This window comes from Notamacropus eugenii, chromosome 1 (assembly GCF_028372415.1).
Source record: "Notamacropus eugenii isolate mMacEug1 chromosome 1, mMacEug1.pri_v2, whole genome shotgun sequence".
In the NCBI taxonomy this organism is placed as follows: Eukaryota; Metazoa; Chordata; class Mammalia; order Diprotodontia; family Macropodidae; genus Notamacropus; species Notamacropus eugenii.
Window position 1 is genome coordinate 737,084,374 of NC_092872.1, and position 23,197 is coordinate 737,107,570.

Sequence of the window (23,197 nt, forward strand, 5' to 3'; positions counted from 1 at the left end):
GTGACCCCATTTTAAAATTTTCTTGGCAAAGATATTGGAGTGGTTTGCCATCTCCTTCTCCAGCTCATTTTACAGATGGGGAAACTGAGGCAAACAGGGTTGAGTGACCTGCCCAGGGTCACACAGCTAGGAAGTGTCTGAGACTACATCTGAACTCCTCAAGATGAGTCTTCCTGATTCCAAACCCAGTGCACTATCTACTGTGCCATCTGACACCGGATCCCTCTGGATCCGAGTTCAAATCTAGCCTGAGATGGTTACCAGCAGTGTGACCCTGGGCAAGTCACTTAACTTCTGCCTGATTCAGTTTATTCCTCTATAAAATAAGGATGACAAGCAGGGTTCTTAGAATCAAATATTTATAAAACATTTTGCAAATCTTAAAATGCTATATAAGTGCTAGCCGCTAGTAGTAGTAGTAGTAGTAGTAGTAGTAGTAGTAGAAGTAGTAGCCATAGTATTTCAACCAAGCCTCAGAAAGGTTAAATGAATCACCCAGGGTCACGCAACCAGCGTCAGAAGCAGAATTTGAACCCAGGTCTTCAGGCTCCAAGCCCAGCACATCACTGCCTGGGCTCTCCTACTGGGGGCGGAGTTCGGTAATCACGTGGGGCACGTTTCCCCACCAATCCTAGCGTCCGACATCAGCTCCCAGGCCACGCCCCCCTCCTCAGAGAGTCACTAAGGGATACGGTGCCAAGACTTCATTTCCCAGGAAGCCCTGGGGCTCGGAGGAGGAGAGCCCCGCCCCTTGACTTGCGTGACCACGCCGCGCGATGACGTAGCCTCTCTACAACGAAGCTTCCGGAGATAACGGTGATTCTAGCCTGGCCCAGGAGGGGCGAGGCCGAGGAGAGAAGAGACACCTGGAGACGACGGAGAGACTGCCAGTCTGGGAGAGCCTGGAGGCGGGGCCAGGGCATGCGCACAACGACCTTTTTTTTAGAAGCCCACGTGACGTCTCTCGCGATCACGTGATGGAGGGGGAGGGGAGCAGAAGCAGGAAAACAGAGAGAAACTTTCAAAGGTGGAAGAAAAAAACAGGCCCAAAGCCGAGAAATGCAGCCGAAGACGTACACGTGGAGGCGGAGCCCAAAGGTGGGGAAAGAGGCCGAAAACAGGGAGGCAGAAATACAGGAAGACGCGGGAGTGACGGCCATAGGGACAGACGGAAGGGGGAGAAGCGGGGCTGCCCCTCCTCGCACCGTGACGTCATGTTTAACGAGCGGCTCTCCGGCCTTCGAGCCCTGGAGAGATCCGAGAAAGAGCGGACGGACAGACGGCCGGCTTTGTTCGTCCCCATCAGAGCCCGCCGGTGCTGAACGGATGCGGTGACGTCAGGCACGTGCCCCAAGGCGGGGCCGGGGGGCCGGGGTGAAGCCTCCCCCTCCCCCACCCCGCCTCCCCCCCCCCCCCCCCCGCACGAAAGGGAGGGGTTCAGGATGTAGCACGGGGCGTGCGCTGCTTTCTGCCTTCTTCACCAGCGTTGGCTTTTCCTCCTTTCCCCCAGTGGGAGGTGGATGGAAGGGAGAGAAAATAAATGCTGGTTGAAGAAAACAAAAATTGGGGGGAGTATTCCTGCAGTCACTGACCATTATAGATGTGGGGACTGAACTTTACGTTCGAGGCAAAGAAGGTGCCGGTCAGGTGAACCGGGTCTTCTGGGTCATCCAGCACTCGGAAGTTCTTATTGCCCTCCTCTGACCTGTCCCTCCGGGGCTTTGGTTACATCTTTCCTTACTTATTCCAACCCTGGAGGCCGCAAGATAATAAGACCTTTTCTCTTCCTCCAGGGTTGATGACCCTGTGTCCAGCTCCTGTGCATCTACCCCAAATTATGATTAGGGAGGGATGATTATTGCTGGGAGGGGATCTGTGTTCGTCCTTCGTTGCCGAAGAAGACCATGCCATGACAGAAATAATGACATGACTTGCACTTGACTTTGTTTGGAGTGAGGAAGGGCTGTGAAGGTCACCAGCCTCACTTCTCCTCCAGAGCCATCTGAACCCAGTGACTAGATATTCATCAGGATGACTGGAGATGACCCAGGATGAGGCAATTGGGGTTAAGTGACTTGCCCAAGGTCACACAACTAGTGAATGTCAAGTGTCTGAGATGAGATTTGAACTCAGGTCCTCCTGACTCCTGACTTGGCTGCACCACCTAGCTGCCCTATAGTCAAACATGTAGTCCTTTTGGAGGGACTATGTGCAACATATTCTTTCCATTTCTCAATTCGACCTCAAATTGTTTCCAAACTTGAAAGAAGGTTGTACATTCATGTGCAAATTGTCACCAAGGATGCACAGACCTTCGCTGGCTCGCTGTTACTGCACCGAAATATGTCTTTCATTCCTGCGTTGCCTTGTAATATCTTATCAAAGCTGGGAGCGGGGGAAGAGAGACAGAGACAGAGACAGAGACAGAAGCACAAGTATTTAGGGAGAATGTGATTCTAAAGCACCGTTCCCTGGAATGAAGGTTCTGCTAAGTGTGGGGGTTGTGAGGAAGATATTTGTGATAGATGACGATGCTATCTGGGAGAAGGAATTGGGGAATGTTTTCCCATCAATAAATCCCAGGCCACTGCCACTTGCCCAACCAACCATCCCAATTCTTTCTTCTTTTCCCTGAGCTCATCTCCTTCCAGGAAGTATCCCCTAATGCTATAATATAAATAGAATAACAAAATAAAGAAGTCTTAGGAGGACTAATTTTTATCCTGTCCCTTGGGTCTTATGAGAAAGTGACCAGTAAATCATTGTTTGGAATGACAGATGGCATATTTACTTTTCTCCTTCATATGTCTAGCAGCAAGTGGCTCCCATAGTCTATTATGCTCTTATGTATATATTCTGATATATAGCTATATAACAAAAGCTAATAGTTTCAGTATTGTGTTTCATATTCTATTAATGCAGGATCATAGAGTAGCTAAATTTTGCAGTTCCTTATGAGGGAAATTGAATGGCTACTTGTATATAATCATATTCCTCCAAATTCCCTTTCCAGTGATAATAGGAGCATGTCAAGCACATATTCCTCTCCCTTATGTATCCCCAGCACTTAGTAATATGCCTGGCTTACTAGAAGATACTTATTGACTGACTGGCCAGTTGCTGCATAGAAAGAAGGGTAACTAGAGGAGCCCCTGATCAACTGAAAATGGAGTTGGCCTCAGTTTTCCCAGAAAGGACAGTGGGCTGTCCCCAGATGAAGAGGCTGACTTGCTTTGACTTCAGAGAATCCAAACAGGTTGGAAATAGGGTTATTGTGGACCAGTGAGGGGTCAGGATAGATGGAAAGAAGGGCCTCAAACTCTTGCAGAGGAATCTCAAATGACTCCTAGAGATCTGTCCCTTTGGGTCCAACCTCTCCCCAGCCCACCTCCAATTTTCAGCTTCCTTTTGTGTATTGTCAGGGCAGCTAGGTGGTGCAGTGGATAGCACCAGTGCAGGAGTTAGGAGGACCTGAGTTCAAATCTCATCTCAGACACTTGACACTCACTAGCTGCATGACCTTGGGCAAGTCACTTAACCCCAACTGCCTCATTCTGGATCATCCCCAGTCATCCTGATGAATATCTGGTCATTGGATTCAGATGGCTCTGGAGGAGAAGTAAGGCTGGTGACCTGCACAGTCCTTCCTCACTCAAAACAAAGTCAAGTGCAAGTCATGTCATCATTTCTCTGATGGCATGGTCTTCTTCGGCAACAATGGACAAACACACACGTATATTGTCATCCCCCATTAGAATGCTAGTTCCTTGAGGACCGGAGTCAACATTCTCTTTGTATTTGTTATTCCCAGCTCTTAGCCAAGTATCTGGCACATCATAATGGCTTAATAAATGATTGGTAGCTTCTTTAATCTTGGAGTTTCTAAGGATATTACAGTACCAAGGAAAGACCTTTAGATCTGTATCATCAAAAAACAAAGGGTGTAAGTAGGAACTGTTTCAGGCAACCTGGGGGGGAGGGGAAATATCTTAATTTGAGCTAATTGAAGAAGCTGAGCCCACTTATTAGCAGGATGGCTGTTAACCCTCTGGGGAAATAGAGGCATATGTATAGGTGGTCAATTTTTTCCTCCTTCTAATTCCCTAATGGATCAGTGGTTATTTATTCCAATAACTCTATATGAGGCAAGACAATCGTGCTGCCTTTCACGGTCAGCCAACCACTGAATCAGAAATTGTCTTTATTCCAGGAAGGTCAATGCTATTTCAGGAATATGCTGGTAAACTGAGGCATATGAGTACATTGAGGTGCCTATTGTGCTTCATGTTATGTATCTGGTTAGCCCACTTCACAAACACAGCGTGCTTTAATGTGAAAGTGTTTACTTCTTTTTACTGAGCAAAGCCTATCATTCCCTACCTCAGAACTCAGGAAATGGCTTTGGAAAACAGGGGATAAAAGTGAAGGAGCTGATCATTTTTGCAGAGCAGGGAAATAAAGGCTCTCTAGGTTTTTGTTCTCATTGCAGTGGTTCCTTTGTCCTTTGAGTGTATTACATGTCAAGGACTCCTTCCCTCTCTCCATTATTGTTTACCCTCCATTTCAGGGGAAATTTTTCTCAAGATGAGAAGCAGCTCTATATTAACATGAGACCTGCTGCTATATTTCCAGCACCCTGTCATACTTTGAAGAAACCATGGTTCTCTATGACTACACAGAAGAGACATCTTTCCCCCAGATAATACTTGTACCAGTTACCCACTCCAAATAGAATTGTGAGGCATCATTGTGAATTGGTTAATACAGAGGTATATAGATGGCTTGCCCAAGTAGCCTTCCTTATTACAAGCACAGATTTATTGAAAAGGGAGCAAGTTCTAAGCCCCTGTGCCTGTTCTGTCTTCTCTGAGATGTTTATTTCCACGGAAAACCCTTGCCTTATAGAAGGGGGGTGAAAACACAACATTTCCTACAAGACAGAAGAATTTTTAAAAATTATCTTTTTGCTTGATTTTCAAAAGTAAAATGGGGGCATCATTATGAGTTAGAAAATAAGTGTGTACAAATATATTCATACATCTGTGGATATATATAGGTTTATATAATAAAATGCATATATCTATAAATTTTATATTAATATTATAAATCTTTATGAAAGTTAAAAGTGTCTTTATTCATTTCTCCTGAAATAGTACCTTCCTTGCTCAAAAGTTTCTTTCTCCCTGCTTTCTGACTAATGTGAAACTGCTAAAGTAGATAAAGGAAATTTGCAAAGTTATTAAATGGACAAGCTTCTGTATTTTTAATGAGGCATTTGAATAGCAGAATTAGGAACCACGTGCATTGGATGATTTTAATACCTTATTTCTGTTCAGTCTTCCAAAAATCCCTTTATTCTCACTGCCCTTGAATTCTAAAGTCAAAGTTGGGCTTTGAGCCCACGTTGGAAAATGACCCTTTGGTGGAGATTGCTAGGATACTGCAAGTTGTCAATAAGGGAGAGTCCAGGAGGGAGTTTTGCTGTTCTCATCCAATGTGCCAGGCATGTCTAGTTGGATAGGACTTGGGAAATCTGCAGGCAGGTTAAGGAATCCTCATTGAAGGAAGCACAAAGAAACAGCAGCCTGTTCTTAGCTTTGTTTGCCATCTGTTTCCAGGTCATCTGTTACTTTGTAACCTTTAATAAACTCTGCTAAGATACATTTTGTGCTTGAGTTATCTTCTATCTCTCTAGTGCAGCCACTGGCTTACCACAAAAACATCCATTGAGAAAGCCTTAGTTCCTTGAACCTCAATTCTCTAATCTGTAAAATGGACATTTTAGTAGTCCCTTCTTCCTGTCACAGCTATAGAGTGGGGGAAACGGACAAAAGAATCTGATTACCTCACCTCCCTCCAACAAACCCCTGAACCCTCAGACTAATACAGGGGAGCAACTAACTACAGTTCCCTTTGATTCTGTAAACAAGATATTGGCCCATTGGGATCTTCGGTTAACCCAGTGATTGATTCCTCATACCTGATTTTGTAACTGACATTGATATATAAAGTAATTCACAAATGTCCACCCTGCTTTCTTCACCAGTCAGGACAGTTCCTGATACTACCACAGCACCTAATGGTTAACAGAGAACCTCATTCTGACCCAAGCAGGGGCTCAGTAGAGTTTGGATCTCCAGAGGAAATGCTGTTTTCCTGCAGATATTATGATTTAAAGGGAGGATAACATGGATTGAGTGGGTCCCATGGGGAGTTCTCAGTGGCTTTAATATCCCCATTTGTGACACAGGGATTGTGACCTTAACTATCTCCAAACTATCTGAATTCTCTTTTGGTCCCCTTGGAGAGGTTACATAATTTGCTTTGATTTTATACTGTATAATCTTGGGCTTCCTGACAGTGGCCATGCCGATTTCATCTCATTTTTCATTAATACTTAGAGGAGAACAGAGCCTGGAAGGCTGACAGGAAAGGTCTATCGCACAGGGCGCAGTGTGGAGCACAGCCCAGCCTTGGCCACGTGGCGCTGCAGGACTACAGGACTGGAGCAGATCTCAGGGGGTGGAATCCTGGGCAGTAGCTGTAGTTCTCAGATTACTCAACCCACAAACATCAAAGATAGCTTCAAAGGTCAGTGAGAAAACTCTTTCACCTGGGTGAGAAGGGAACACCATCTGGCCCCACTGGCAGTAAACACTGCAGCAGCAGCATCCATTTTGGAGCCCTCTGCCTAAAGACTCTGGAGGAATTGAGCAGCTGATCTGGGTCTCAGCCCTGAGTGGTTGCCCTGGGGTGAGGAGGAGCATTGACATGGTGGAGCTGGAGGCAGTTGTGAAGAGGGAATTCTACTTACAGATCCTGGGCAGAAAAGTTTTTGGTTGCTCCCAGACCAGTGCACAGGCCCTTGATTGTGCCACCTTGGAGGAACTGCAAACTTACAGGTCCCTAGAGTATACCCTCCTCTTGACAAAGGACTCAAAAGTCAAGTAACTGGCTGGGAAAATGCCCAAAAAAGGGGGAAAAAATAAGACTATATAAGGTTACTTTCTTGGTGAATAGGTGTTTTCTCCCATCCTTTTGGATGAGGAAGAACAATGCATACTATTAGAAAAAGACATAAAAGTCAAGGCTTCTGCATCCACAGCCTCCAAAATAAATATGCAATGGTCTCAGGCCATAGAAGGGCTCAAAAAGGATTTTGAAAATCAAGTAAGAGAGGTGGAGGAAAAACTGGGAAGAGAAATGAGGGTAATGCAAGAAAATCATGAAAAATCAGTCAACAGCTTGCTAAAGGAGACCCCAAAAAAATATTGAAGAAAATAACACCTTTGAAAATAGGCTAACTCAATTGGCAAAAAAGGTCCAAAAAACTGATGAGGAGAAGAATACTTTAAAAAAGCAGAATTAGCCAAATGGAAAAGGAGGTTCAAAAGCTCACTGAGGAAAATAGTTCTTTAAAAATTAGAATGGAGCAAATGAAAGCTAATGACTTTATGAAAAACCAAGAAATTGCGAAACAAAACCAAAAGAATGAAAAAATAGAAGATAACATTAAAAATCGCTTTGGAAACACAACTGACCTGGAAAATAGATCCAGGAAAGACAATTTAAAAAATTATGGGACTACCTGAAAGCCATGATCAAAAAAAGAGCCTAGACATCATCTTTCATAAAATTATCAAGGAAAATTGCCCTGATATTCTAGAACCAGAGGGTAAAATAAATATTGAAAGAATCCACTCATCACTTCCTGAAAGAGATCCAAAAGGAAAAACTCCTAGAAATATTGTAACCAAATTCCAGAATTCCCTGGTCAAGGAGAAAATATTGCAGGCAGGTAGAAAGAAATAATTCAAGTACTGTGGAAATACAATCAGAATAACACAAGATCCAGCAGCTTCTACATTAAGGGATCAAAGGGCTTGGAATATGATATTCCAGAAGTTAAAGGTATTAGGATCAAGATGAAGAATCACCTACTCAGCAAAACTGAGTATAATACTTCAGGGGAAAAGATGGTCATTCAATGAAATAGAGGACTTTCAAGCATTCTTGATGAAAAGACCAGAGCTGAATAGAAAATTTGACTTTCAAACACAAGAATCAAGAGAAGCATGAAAAGGTAAACAGAAAAGAGAAATCCTAAGGGACTTACTAGAGTTGAACTGTCTACATTCCTACATGGAAAGATCATATTTGTAACTCTTCAAACTTTTCTGAGTATTTGGGTAGTTGGAGGGATTATACACATATATATAGACAGAGGGCACAGGGTGAGTTGAATAGGAAGGAATGATATCTAAAAAAATAAAATTAAGGGGTGACAGAGTAATATATTAGGAGGAGAAAGGGAAAAATGGAATAAGGCAAACTATCTCTCATAACAGAGGCAAGAAAAAGCTTTTTCAGTGGAGGGGAAAAGGGGTGAAGTGAGAGGGGAAAAAGTGAAGCTTACTCTCATCACATTTGGCTTAAGGAGGGAATAATATGCACACTCAATTTGGTATGAAAATCTATCTTACACTACAGGAAAGTAGGGGAGAAGGGGAGAAGTGGGATGGGGGAATAATAGAAGAGAAGGCAAATGGGAAGAGGGAGTAATTAGAAGTAAACACTTTTGAGGAGGGACAAGGTCAAAAGAGAGAATAGAATAAATAGGGGGCAGGATAGGATGGAGGGAAATATAGTTAGTGTTACACAGCATGACTATTATGGAAGTCTTTTGCAAAGCTACACATATATAGCCTATATTGAATTGCTTACCTTCTCAATGGGCATAGGTGGGGAGGGAGGAAGGGAGAGAAGTTGAAACTCAAAGTTTTAAGAATGAATGTTGAGGATTATTTTTGCATGCAACTGGGAAATAAGAAATACAGATAATGGGGTATAGAAATCTATCTTGTCCTACAAGAAAAGGACAAGAGAGAGATCCAGAGAAGATGAGGATAAGGGAAGGGAGGGGTATGATAGAAGGGAAGGCAGATTGGGGGAAGGGGTAATCAGAATGCATAGTGTTTTGGGGTGGGGGGAGGTTAGAGATAGGGAAAAATTTGGAATTTTCAAAATTTTGTGGGAATGAATGTTGAAAACTTAAAATAAATAACTTTTTAAAAAAGAAAAAATACTTAGAGGAGTTCTGCCATCATTTGCTTGAACAGCACTGATGAGAGTTGAGGTGATGACCTGGTTTATACATTCAACCTGATGTTTCAAGATGCCTGACCTGTTCTTACTGACTCTAAAGGAGAATGTGGCTGCTGTAAATGCTTTGGGACTATTGAAGGGGAGGTCATGATACAACTCCTTGGCTCTCCTTGGAAAGGATAGTGAAGGATTCTACCTGATTGAATGTGATGGAAAATGTTAGAAATCTATTAGAATTCTGTGATTCTAAGGATTGGTGAAAAATTCTGAAATGCATGGAAACTACTAGTCATTCTAAGAAAGAGGTAGGGGAAGAAAGGGGAATTAAACTGGGGGGGGGGGGGGTGTCTACATCACATTTCATATAAACAAGCAAAGATGTTTGCCCTGATAACTTATGCTCAGACCAATTCCAATGTGCCTTGTATGACAATAAATGTTTCAGCTTACTAACACTTTGATGTTTCTAGTGGCTCCTGTTGGAAGACAGTATACAGTGGGAAGAAAATGAGCTCTGTAGTCAGATGCTCTCATGCCTACTGCCTGTGTGACCTCAGGAAAAGTCACTCCCCAGGTCTCAGTTTCTTGGTCTGTAAAATAAGGACATTAGGCTAAATGGCCTCTTGAGGTCCCTTCCAACTCCAATTCTATTATCTGCATGATGGATCACCCACCAGTATCAATATGTACCACAACAAAATGTATCCATTATTCCCTGTAGATTCACCAAGTCCCAGAGTTGTTCTTGTGTCAGATCAGAAGTCCTAGGAGATCCAGACTGGACAAATTACACCTTAAAGGTCAATTGAATATAATTGGAAACTCGATGGAATTTTTCCCCAATTGTTCCCAATATAATTAATTTATACTCCAGGTTTGGGATTATTAGAAATCAAGAATGTAGGGGAGCCTGTGTTCGTGACAGTGGAACCCATGAAAACGTTACAAATTCCACTTCAAGGAAGCTCCACCTTTGTTAACAAGCTGCTAGATATAACTGAAATCAGTATAGTGAGTTAAGGCTTTCCAAGCACCTAACATTTTTGGAACCTCATTAACAATACCATGAGGTAGATACTACTCATATTATCCATACTTTGAAGATTAGGAAACAGGCTCCAAAAATACGTTGGCCAAAGAGGAAATGAGATGGCCAATGTCCCACGGCTAGTGTCAGAGGCAGGATTCAAACCCAAGTCTTCCTAACCCCAATTCCCACCCTCCCCATTACATCACACATTGTTATGGTACATGAGCTGAACAAAGCAAACTCTTGATCTAAGTAGTGGGAAAAGTGAAGCAAAGATTTCCTGACATTTACCAGCTGTATGCCCATGGAATCTCAATTTCTTAATCTGTAAAATAGAAATGATTGTAGTGCCTCCCTCCCAGGTTGCAAGAAACACGTGATATAATGTATATAAATCACCTATGAAGCCTTCAATCTCCCACTAAATGGTAACTGCTATTACTGTTACCAAGTAGTTAGTAGTATCTACTTTAATCTCAGGTAGAGGGAAGAACACCACCAAGTAACTGTCACCTTGGATAGAGCAAGTTTGATGTTGGAGGCAGAAGTCCAAGGGATAAATTGAAGCAACCCGGATCACATCATCAGGGAAAAGAGTTGATGTTTATAGGGACATTCAAGAACAAGAATGCTGAACCTGTTGTACACAAAACCTCAAGGGACCCATTGGTAGCTTTCAGGAGATCCACAAATGTTTTTCTAAAAATATTTTGATGAGTGTTTCAATATAACCAATTTGCTTTGTAATCTTATTTTATTTTATGCTTACCAAAATATGACTCTGAGAAGGGTCCCCAGACTTCACCAGGCTGCCAAAAGGGTCTAAGACACAAAAAAATGTTAAGGACCCCCATTTATCTAAGTTAGGCAAAGGGGGGCCTCTAATTCTATCAGGTGAGCTAGCTTAACTGATAAATGATCCTTATGCCTGGAAGAGTGAGGAGATATATGGGATTTATTCATTTCAAATATGCAATAAAAGGATACATGTTTCTTCTTATGATGCTCTGGAAATATGTAGCACTTTAGGCCACCCCCTTGATACTTTTGGAATGCAGAAGGTAAACTGAGTCCTTGTGTAATTGGGAGAATGGCATTTGATAGTAACCATGGGAGACATGAGAGTGTGGTAACTGATCTCCCTCTAACCTTATGCCTCAAGCAGAATTCATTTCTTTTATTGTGCTGTGTATTTATCATCTTACCACAGAATGCCCAACAGAGACCATCCAAGCTGCCAATATTCAGCTATTCAAATCGTATGTATCATTCTTAAGTACAAATGGGAGAATTATTTTAAAAAACAAATATGAATTTATAGTCCTACAAAATATTTAAACCAGAGGGTCTGAGTCGATCTGCTTCCTCGGGACCATGGGAACTGATTTTCCCCAAAACCAGTAGAATAATAGAATGGATATATTGAATCATCAGTTCTCATACATACATACAAGCACACATATATGTACATATATATAATATACACACACATACATCTCCCTGGGGTCCTTTTGAATTCCTATAAGGGTGAGAAGAGAATAATAATAATAGGTGAGCACTTGTATAGTGCTTCATGTTTTCTGTATGTGTCTGACTGTGCACGCACACACACGTCTTACTCTGTAAAACTTAAGGCTCTGTATGTCACCTATTATTCTTCTTTACCTCTTGCCCCTGTGGGTATTTGAAAAGCCCCCAGGGATCAAGGCCCAGAAGTTGGGCTGGGAATTACTGGGAACATTCTTTAGAATCCCTTGTTGGTTGAGGGCTGAGAACAGGAGGGGCACCTCTACCCACATTCAGAACTGTCACATCAGAGAGGTCCTAACCTTGGTCTGCTTGGCTCCAAAGTTCAGGAGGAAGGGTGGGATTTACAAAGAGGTAGGTTAGACTTGATATCAAGGATAGCTTCCTAACAATTAGTACTGTCCAGAAATGGACTGGATTAAGATTGAGATTGAGGGATCGCCCCTCCCTAGAGAGCTTTAAACAAAGGCTGGGTGGCTACCCTCTCATGAAGAAAGTATTGTGGAAGCAATCTTTGTTTGCGTAGGGACTGAAGTAGAAGATCTCTGAGAATCCCTTCTGATTCTGAGGTTCTAGGATTCTATGATGTTAATAGATGTAGCATGAAGCTCTGCCCCCCTCACTTTGGGACCCTCCAAAAACAACCACACACTGGAAGAACTATGTGCCTCAGCATATACTGGAAAACCACAGCTCATGAGTCCCCATATGGGGGTTGTTGTCTTTTTCCACCAACCAGAGGTCACATTATTTAAAAGCAAAAGACATTCTATCAAACAACAGAACAAAATAAGGGACAAAAAAAAATCCCCTCATATGCAAAAGATACAGTCCTCCTCAAGTGATCATCAGACCAGTGGGGGAGGTGACAAGCATAGAGAATCAACCAATTAGGGAAGAAGGATAGGGCACACATACATAGAGAACATTTAGATGGTACTATGGATAGAATGCTCAGTTTGGAGTCCAGAGGCTCTGAGTTCAAATCCAACCTCAGACACTAGTTGTGCGACCCTGGGCAAGTCACTTAATTCTGTTGGCCTCAGTTTCCTCATCTGTAAAATAAGTTGAAGAAGGAAATGGCAAAGTCAGACAAGACTGAACAACAAAACTGGGTATACATATGTAGGAGAGATGTTTGGCCAGGTAACACACGTGACGGGGCACAGGGGCAGGGAATCAGTGTAGTCAGGTAACACTCATAAGCCAGAACAACGGAGTGCTAGATGTGGTATAGTGATGTCACCAAGACCCACTGTGCTCCTCTCTCTAGCAACCTCCACAGCATCACTCTTGCTCTCTGCTACCATCTGTTGGTCTTCATGCAAAATGCGTCTTTTTCCCCCACAGGAAAGAATCTCCCATCTCTATTTAGTTTATGGCCCTAAGGATTATCTTAGCCTTTTTTGCGACACAGACCCCAGTCAGATAGCTAAGCCCTTCAACTTCTTAGTCACTTTTGATGCCTCTCTGGCTCTTTCTATCAAAACACTTCTTTGGCTTAGAGGGAGAGAATTGCTTTGAGTTCTTCAACATTTCAATTATTCCTATCTTGGTTCACAGAAATCACTGAGCCTGAGTGGAGAAGAACAAAAAAGGCGAATTTTGTCCTACAACCTCCTCCCCTCCCCCAGGAATCTGTTGCTGTACTCCTTACACCTATCACAATAATTCACACGTATCTAGAGTAAACTGAGATTTATAAGGCACTGTTCATGTAACAACCTGATGAGATAAATAATATGCTTATTATTATTCCAGATAACAGACATGAGGAGTGAAAGGCCAGCAACTCCAGATGGAATTCACGGCCATTTCTCCTATCCCTAGAATACAAACCCAGATCCACAAATTCCCCCAAGCCAAGGTGAGGCTCCTGAAGAAAGCACTGGATAATGTTCTGGAGGATAGCATCTTCGCAGCTATCATGTACCTTATCAATAATCCCCCTAGGAGAGGGAAGACTGTCAATCCCCAACACCTAAGTGTGAGTGAATTAATCAGACTCTTTCCTTCCCCTCCTGACTGCGCAAGAAGTGGCAGCCTGGGGGCTGTGAGGATGGCTGAGCTGGTTTTGGAAATAAAAGGTTTCATAGGCAACTACTTAATCCAGTAGATAAAGCTCTATTCTGCCTCAGACACGTTCTAGCTGTGTGGCCCTGGGCAAATCACTTAAGCCGCTGTCTGCCTCAGTTTCTTCAAGTGTAAAATGGGGATATTAACAGCACCTCCCTCCTATAGCTGTTGTGAGGTTCAGATGAGGTATCACACGCACAGGACTTTGTAAACCTTACAATGTGTGATATCTGTGAGTTCTTATTATTTAAAATCTTCTAGTTCACACCTTCATTTTGTAAATGGAAAAACCAAGGCTCAGAGAATTTAAATGACTTGCCCAGTTTACACAGGTAGTGTGAGAAAATTCAGATCCAGGTGTTCTGACTGCAAATCCATCGAACACTCTTTCCTCTAGACCAGTGCCCTCCAAAATTTTTGACTCTGGCACCCTTACTGGTTGAAAAAAAATTGAGCATTCACCCCCAATATATGCATATGCATTTTTTATTTATAAATCATATATGCAGGTAATGCTATATTACTATATCATCTACCTCCTAAAACAGAGATGAAAAATACATTTTTTTTCAAAGAATTAAGAAAACAATATCTTATTTAACAGTACAAAAAAAAAACAAACCTTTGGAGCTCCCTGAAAATCACTTAATATTTTTACGAATTACATTGAGGAAAAAAGAGAAATATAATATAAATATATTTATAATATAAAAAGAATATAATAGAAAATTCATTATTTTTGAAAATCTTGGTTCATATATATAACATTAGGAATGTCTGTTTCTAAATTCTTTTTTATCCATAGTTTCAATGACAGTCATAACTGGACAAGGTACACAGATACATAAATCCAAATAGAATAAATGCATCATTGACTGTCCTTAATAAGTCATAATACTCTTTTTAAAAATGAAGTCTTATAATCAACCAGAAAATCATCAATAGACATGAATATTTTCATATTCAAAGAAGGCTGCAAAAAATAACTATATGAAATCATTAATCTCTTAATAACTAATCTATAATAATAACACTAACCCCCAAGATTATTGTGAGAATAAAATGAGACAATTATAAAGCACTTTGCAAGCCTTAAGGCTTCATATAAATTCTAGCTGTTATAATTTTTATTATTATTATAGACAGCTTGATTTTACATATATTTAACATAGGAGTTGCAACACTGCCCTGCTTGTCTATTTCCCCTTCTCAACTTTCTTCTCTTTTCTGTGTATTTTTTAAAGCTTCATTCATGTTTTTCTTCTTTTTTAAAATCAGTCTCAATACCCCCAGATTTCACCTCCCCACCCTGATTAAAAGTCCTGTCCCTCCTTGTAACAAATAAGTATTTATATGACAGACTAAACAAATTTGTGTCATGTTGGTTGTGTGTGGAAACACACATCTTATTCTGCACCTACAGGCCATCTCTGCTTCACCAAGAGACAGAAAACATACTTTGTAATCAGTCATCTGACGTCATGATTGATCATTGTGTTGATCAGAGATACAGAGTTTCCCAAAGTTGATTTCCTTTACAACATTGTGGAAAATATATAAATAGTTCTAATTCCATTCACTTTACTCTGCATCATTCCACACAATTATTCCCTGGTCTCTCCAAATCCATTCCTTTCATCCTTTCTTACTTTGCCATAATATTCCATTACATCCATAATCTGCTTAGCCATTCCCCAATTAGTGACCACTTCCTTATTTTCCATTTTTTTTTACTATAACAAAAAGTGCTATTATAAATATTCTTGTACCCATGGGTGCTTTCTGTCTTTATCTCTTTGAGGTATAGGCTTTTGATTTTTTAGTTGTTGCAGTTGTATCTGACTCTTTATGACCCCATTGGGGGTTTTCTTGGCAGAGATACTGGAGCGGTTTTCCTTTTCATTTTCCAGCTGAGGAAACTGAGGCAAACAGGGTTAAGTGACTTGTGAAAGGTCACACAGTTAGTAAGTGTCTTGGAGCAGATTTGAAGTGGGAAAAATGGCTTCCTAACTCCAATCCTTGCAGTCTATCCATTGTGCTACTTAGCTTCCCTAAGGCATAGACCTAGTAGAGGCATTACTGAGTCAAAGAGCAGGCATATTCTTTGGGGGTTTGAATCCAAATCCCTTTCCCAATGATTGGACCAATTCATGGCTCCACCAATAGGGTATTAATATGCCTAGCTTCCCACATCCCCTCCAACAACTGTCATTTCCCATTTTTCTCATTTTTGCCAATCTGATGGGTTGCTTTAATTTGCATTCCTCTTATTTTTGGTGATGTGGAACATTTTTTCATTTGGCCCTGAATAGTGTACCTTTCTTCCCTTGAAAACTGCCAGTTTATTTTCCTTTGACCATTTTGCTACTGGGGAAAATCTCTTGTTCTTATATATTTGTGTGTGTGAGTATACATATATATGTATATATATACACACACACATATATATACACATACATATACGTATATATGTACATATATATACATATATATCCATTCCCTATATGTCTCAAGTGTCAGTCCTTTATCAGAGAAACTTGCTACAAATAACTGCTTTTCCTGCTAACTCAACAGCTTTTGCTTATACAAAATCTTCAATTGCATCCAATCAAAATTGCACATTTTACTTCCTGTATTTCTCTCTCTATTCATAATTGAAAGTGATCTCCTTCCATTCCCCTCAAATGCATTTATGGGATAACTTTTAAGATATAGGGTTTTTTTAGAGTTTATTGTGGAATATGGTGCGAAATATTGCTCTAAACCTAATTTCTCCCAGGCTGCTTTCCAATGTTCCGTTGTACAACAAGCTAAACAAATTTGCAATATTGTTGGCTGTAAATGGGAATGCACCTCATTCTGCACCTACAGACTATCACTGCTCCACTTTATAGTCAGTCACCAGACATCATGATTAATCATTGCATTAATCAGAGATCTAAAGTTTCTCAAAGTTCATTTCCTTTACAACATTGCGGCTGTTATATAAGTAGTTCCAATTCTGCTACTTCACTCTGCATCATTTCATACAATTATTCCCTGGTTTCTCCAAATCCATCCCTTTCATCATTACTTACTTTTCCATAATATTCCATTACATTCAGGTAATACAGTTTGCTTACTGTTCCCCAATTAGTGAACACTCCCTTAGTTTCCATTTTTTTTTTTTGCTATAACAAAAAGTGCTATTATAAATATTCTTGTACCCATGGATGCTTTCTGCCTTTAACTCTTTGAGGCATAGGCCCATTGTTCAGACATTTCTGTCATGTCCGACTCTTCATGACCCCATTTGGGGTTTTCTTGGCAAAGATATTAGAGTAGTTTGCCATTTCCTTCTCCATTGAATTTTACAGATGAGGAAACTGAGGCCAACAGGGCTCAATGATTTGCCTAGGGTCACAAAGTTAATAAACATGTGAGGCCAAATTTGAATTCAGGAAAATGAGTCTCCCTGTCTTCAGGTCAGCACTCTATCCACCACACCACCTCACTGCCATATTCATCAATGCCTGTCTACATGTCTAGTGCTTTAAGAAAATCTTTTGTGATAAAAGAAATAAATGTTCATTATCTGATCCATTTGGCATCCTGAGTGTACTTCCAGAAGATATCTTGTTAGTCCTTTGCACAACTCAAATTCACCATGTCCAAAATGGAACTTATCTTCCTCATTCTCCTTTCAAGCACACCTCTCTTCCCAACTTCCCTATTTCTGTTGATAACAATCAGAACAAACAACAGAAATTTATTAAGCACCTAGTGCCAGACAGATACTATCTGTCCCAAAATTGAAAACAGCCCCAGGCTTCCAAGAGTTTACATCTATGCTCCCGTCTAGTATTCACAAATCCAGCTCTTCACTCCCTTACTTTCCATATTCAGTAAGTTGCCAAGCCTTGTGGATTTTATCCCTAAAACATTCCTTATGTCTGTCCCAATCTCTTCACACTCCCATTCTTTTCAAAATCACCCAGTCTGAGGCGTCATCATTACTTTCTTGCCTGGCCTAATTTAATAGCCTCCTGATTAGTCTCCCTACCTGTAACCCATTCTCCATGCAGCTGCCAAGTTAATATTCTTAAAGTACAAAACTGACCATATCAGTCCTATACTTGAAAAGTTTCAAAGATTCCCTAATGTCTCAGGTATAAAATATAAATTCCATTGTTTGTTTCAGTCTGTTTTTCCAGATAGAAGTCATATCACTCTCCTTTACCCAATCTACAATCTGACTAAACTCACCATTTCCCATCTGCATGCCTTTGAATGGCTTGTCTGTCCCCATGCCTAAAATTCATTGCCTCTTCACCTTCACCGCTTAGAATCTCTAGCTTCTTTCAGGATTGAGCTCAAGTGACACAAGGTCTAAACCTGCCCACGTCCCCATCTTGTCCCACCCTCTTGGATCCAAGTACTGAGTCCCTGACATTGCTATGAACCTGCCCCACTCATTTGTCCACTCCCCAACTTTTCCCCTAGGGCTGGATTGGGGAGGAGAAAGAAGGAATAGAAATAGAGAAAAAAGAAATCAGGAAACAACGAAGCTGCCTACTCTACTCCTGTGCTTATTAAAAACTTCAGTAAAGAAAAAGGAAAAGAAGGGAACAGAGAATGCAGAGCAAGGCACACAGTCTGACTAATGGCCATAATTCCCCTACTGATCATTTCCATCTGGACCTTGGACCTTGGAAATCCTAGACCTCTTCTGTTTACGTCTTGCTTATTTGGGGGAAGTGAAAGGAGATATACGTGGCCATAACTTCTACAAGGCAATCAATCATAAAAGGGTGTCACCATGGGGAGCTAGGCACACTAGTCCTGACTTTTGTCATGCCACTGGACTTTGATGACTGGAAGAGAAAATGAAGCTGATGACTTTGTACAATTCTGCCTCCCTTAACTCCAATTCCCAGGCAAGTCAAGATGTTGTCGAGCAATATCATTAGTCGTCCTTGAAAATGAAGGGTGAGTGACAACACAATACAGTCCCTGGCACACAGCAGGTTCTTCGTGAGTGCTTCTTGATAGATCCATCCGTCAGTCTGTCCTAAGTCCAGTTCTCTCAGCCAGTCATTTGAGGAGAACACGGGGGAAAATGAGAAAAGGGAAGGGAAGGGACCAGTCATTTATAGAACTTTACAAATGCTATCTCATTTGATCCTCACAATAAAGTAAGTGCTGTCCTTATTCTACAGTTGAGGAAACTGAGACAAATAAAGGTTAAGTGACTTGCCCAGGGTAACACCGCTGGCTAGTAAGTATCTGAAAATAGATTAACTCAGGTCTTCCTGATTTCAAGGCTCTATCCACTGTCCCACCAAGAGAGATAGGAAACCTGCCCTCGGAGTTCAACTGACACTCATACATAGAACAAAAATGAGTAACTGTGAAAGATAGGCATTCAGTTCCAAGAGGTTCTCAGAAGGGAGCAATCACCCTCAGAAGGCTGTAGAGACTGTACTGGAGGACACCCCTGAAGAGACGCCTGGACCCATGGGTGGGACGGTCCAAACCTGAGGGCAGACAGCCAGTCCAGCCTCAGTTCCTCTACTGGAGCCCCCCCATTCCCCACCCTCACCCCTTCCTGGGAGGATTCATTGAGCTCTCTGAGACCAAGAGCCCTTGGGGCACTAGGCAAGGATGGAGAGGACTGATTTCTGCCTCATGACTGATTCTTCTCAGGCTTTCACTTCCACTTCCACTTCCACTTTTTGACTTATTCTGCTTGGACTAGAGGAGGTGGGGGCAGGGGCAACTGTTATGAGTTCAGTGGGGCTGGAGGGAGATGCACTATTACATTTCAACCAGAAAAGCTTCTTGGAGAGTCAAGGCATGAGAAAAGAGGGGTCCCCAAGAATCACCCCATCTATCCTCCTGTATAGCAATTAATACCTGGGGTGGGAAGGTGACAAGGAAAGGGGCATACCTCTTGTTTTTTAAGATCTTGCTGAGATGATTTAAAAATGGAGAGTTTCCCCTCCCCTAGTTCCAGGCTGTTGACCTGAAAGTTTGGTTAAAGGAGGCAAACAGTTTAAGTGATATGTAAATTCATATAGTTTATTCCCTTAAAGCTAGCTCCATGATCATGGAGACAGAAGGAAACTTCTGACTGTCTGATGCAAGAATGGCCAGGCTTAAATACACTTTTAGAACAAATCCCAACTCAGCAAGTCTGTGTCACTCAAATTTATGACCTCCATACATGTTTAATCATATTCTGAGAAAGGAATTTTCTTATTTGAATAGGTGGTAAATACAATAAGATTAGAGAGTTGACAAAGCATCGAGTGAAATTATGACCCAGGATATCTGTGTTTTCTTTACTATTAACATTCCATAACATAGTATATGTCTGCAAAATATTAAGATATGGGAAAAGTCCTGTTATTCAAGATAGTGTCTCGGGTTAAGGGTCTCATAAAGAATGCTTTTAAGTCAGCCCCATCTGGTCCTGTTGACACAGGAAGAGGTATTCTCTGAGTTTACTCAGAGAACAAAGAAGCTGTTACCTCCAAGCTCTCCTTCTGGCTGACTAATTCAGGCTCTGGCCCTTATTAAAGTCCCAAAATGATATTAAATGATTATCAAGGCAGATTGGTAAGAAATGGGAGACCTACTATCTCAGATTCTAGGGGTAGTTGGTAAGGTCATATGGCATGGGGTTTCCATGTGTGTACATGGTTTGTACCATGTGGTGGTAGGACCTTTGCCCAAAAAGGGAAAGAAAACCACCAGGCATCCCATAGCATGGCAGGACACAGACACAAAAAATGGCCTCAAACGCTACGCTGGTCTACTGCCCAAGCTCACACAATTTAGCCAGCCCCACCCCACAAACCTCAAAGTACTTTCAGTGGGGGAACCAGGGCCCTGACCAAATCTCTGATTCCCCTTCCTTTTCCCCTAATCAGAAAGAGGATGTGAGAGAATGGGGGAGGGAACCAGGAGTCTTTTCTTTATAAGAGATAGGGGGATGGGCATGAAGGTTGAGACCTGTTCTTTCTTCAGTCCTCACTGCCAAGATGGTGCTGGATCATATATCCAGTAGAGGAACCTAGAAGTGAGATCAAGAAGGGTCCTTTGAGACCATCTGACCCCCTCATTTTACAAGTGAGGAAACTGAGCTTCAGAAGTTCAGTGATTTGTCCAAGGTCACACAGCCAGTAAGCAGCAGTTGAGATTTGAACTCAGGTCACTTGAATCCAGACTTGGTGATCTTTTCCCTCTGACTGAAAATTCAGTATTTTTTCCTTCATATCATTCTTCATTCACTTACTCATGTGAGGCAGTATGGTGTGGAGAACAAGACATTGAACAATTTCCAGCCCCTTTCACCTTCTTGTTTGAATGTACTTGTTTGCATGTCTTCTCCCCCATTATATCATAAGCTCTTTGAGGGCAGGGACAGTCTTTGGACTCTTTTTGCATCCCCAGTGCTTGGCACAGTGACTGGCACATTTTTGTTGCTGTTCAGTCATTTCAGTCATGTTCTAAAAAGTTCGAGAGAGAATTTCTAGATAATTAATCATTTCATTAATCATGCTAGCAAAGATCAACAAAAGAGGCCAATAGGGGCTATTGATTCTGATTAGTTAACAAGTAATGAGGGAGAATGAATATTATAATGAGAGGTGGATCCATTCTAATGAAGGGCTGTGGGATGGGACTCTGATTGTGTCATTTACTTCCCAATCACCCCCAGTCTTGTGCAATCTAATCAAAGAATTTATCCTTCCCCACCAAACCTGAGTAGAACACAATGGGCTTCCACACCTTGGGTGGGGTATGAAAAAGACTGAGGAGAAAGCCAATCCAATCCCATTATTAGCAATGTCCTTGAGATACTGGTTTGGCACAGTAGAGGATGAGGTTTCAGACGGATAAATCCCCAATTTTAACAGTTATTTAATAATCATTTCTCTCATGTGGGGTTTCTTGGCAAAGATCATCATTTCTCTGTGACCCATGTGGGGTTTTCTTGGCACAGATACTAGAGTGGTTTGCCATTTTCTTCTCCAGTTCATTTTACAGATGAAGAAACTGAGGCCAACAGGGTTCAGTGACTTGCCCAGAGTCACACAGCTAGTATCTGAGGCCAGATTTAACTCAGGAAGATGAGTCTTGCTGACTTCAGGCCTGGCACTCTATCTACTGTTTCACTTAGCTGCCCCCAGTAAAGTTCTGAGTAATCTTCTCCATAGGGCAAGGATTGGCTTACTTGTCTTTGTATCTCAGTGGAATAGGCAGATGAGAATAACTGAAGGTGGCTGAAGGAGGTACTTGGTCAGACATCAAAGACCCAAGGTAACTTCTGTGTCCCAGCCATCACCAACTGTCCTGACTTTGTCTTGCCACTGGACTTCAATGATTCTAGAAAAAAGAGTGAGGTTGAAAACTTGGCACAACTCTGCCTCTGTTAAATCCAATTCACTCTAGAGTCAAGATGTCACCCCAGAATGTCATTGGTTCACTTCCAAAACAAAGGAAGATCAACAGCTTAGTATAGCGTCTGGCACAAAGCATGTGCTTAATAAATGCTTGTTGCTTGACTGACTAATTGAAAGACATAAGAACAAGGATTGGTGAAATGACTAATTGTGATTCTGTGAACTGTTGGTGAAAGCCCATCTCTGGTGACAAACTATGTGTGTGTGATGAAGCTCGCATTGTCAGTCATGACCAACGCAATGATTCCCTGGGCTTGGCTGTGCTTCATTGTGCGAGATGGTTCCGTGGAGCAGAATCATGAGAAAACGACAACGATGTCAGAAAAAAGAGAATCAACTGAAACATTTCTTTGATTTTGAAAAGGGTGGTGTAAGTTTCCATTGCTGTATCACTACATGGCTAAAGATGGAATGGAAGTTAGACACCAGGAAGGACTTCCTACATCATGACACTGAAGAGGCTTAAGCTGGAGACCCAGTGGCACTGCCTTCTCTGGAGGACAAAAGGATATCTCACCTGGTTGAGATGAATTTATCATTCTATTCCAGACCATCCATCCCAGAGACCTGGGTAGGCTAGTTTAGTCCAGCATAAGCCCACAAGACATTCTAAGAGGGAAGATTCTACTACTCTCCTCCATGAAACAGTAACAGAAGGCCCAGAATGTAATCACAATGAATTAACTGGTATTAAACTAACTGTTAAGATGCCTCTAAGTCCTTATTCCTTTTGAGGTGCAAATAATTCTCTGATTAATTCAAGAAGTCATTTATTGAACAAACCAAATAGCCAGGTTTGTAGGAACCTTAAATAACTAAGCCCTGGATCGATTTCAATGGTTCTTGAGACTGAAGAGAGGAATGAGAGGCCTACAGAGGAGAACCCTCCAGGAGCGAAAGGAAGACATTTCTCCTCTTCAAAGTTACATAGCTGTTGGGAGGAGAGCATAGAGAGGAGTGAGACCAGAAGGAGACATTGTATCTAACATAGATACATTCTCCAGACAGA

General features: G+C 41.7%; 1 long non-coding RNA gene across 1 annotated transcript; it reads right to left on the bottom strand.

The window, feature by feature from the left end:
* Positions 1 to 19,777: 19,777 nt before the first annotated feature.
* On the bottom strand, positions 19,778 to 22,111 carry LOC140506811 (uncharacterized). Its single transcript, XR_011968820.1, has 2 exons — positions 21,960 to 22,111; positions 19,778 to 21,231 (listed from the first exon to the last, which is right to left on the bottom strand). It is a non-coding gene; the product is annotated as an uncharacterized lncRNA (long non-coding RNA).
* Positions 22,112 to 23,197: the final 1,086 nt, after the last annotated feature.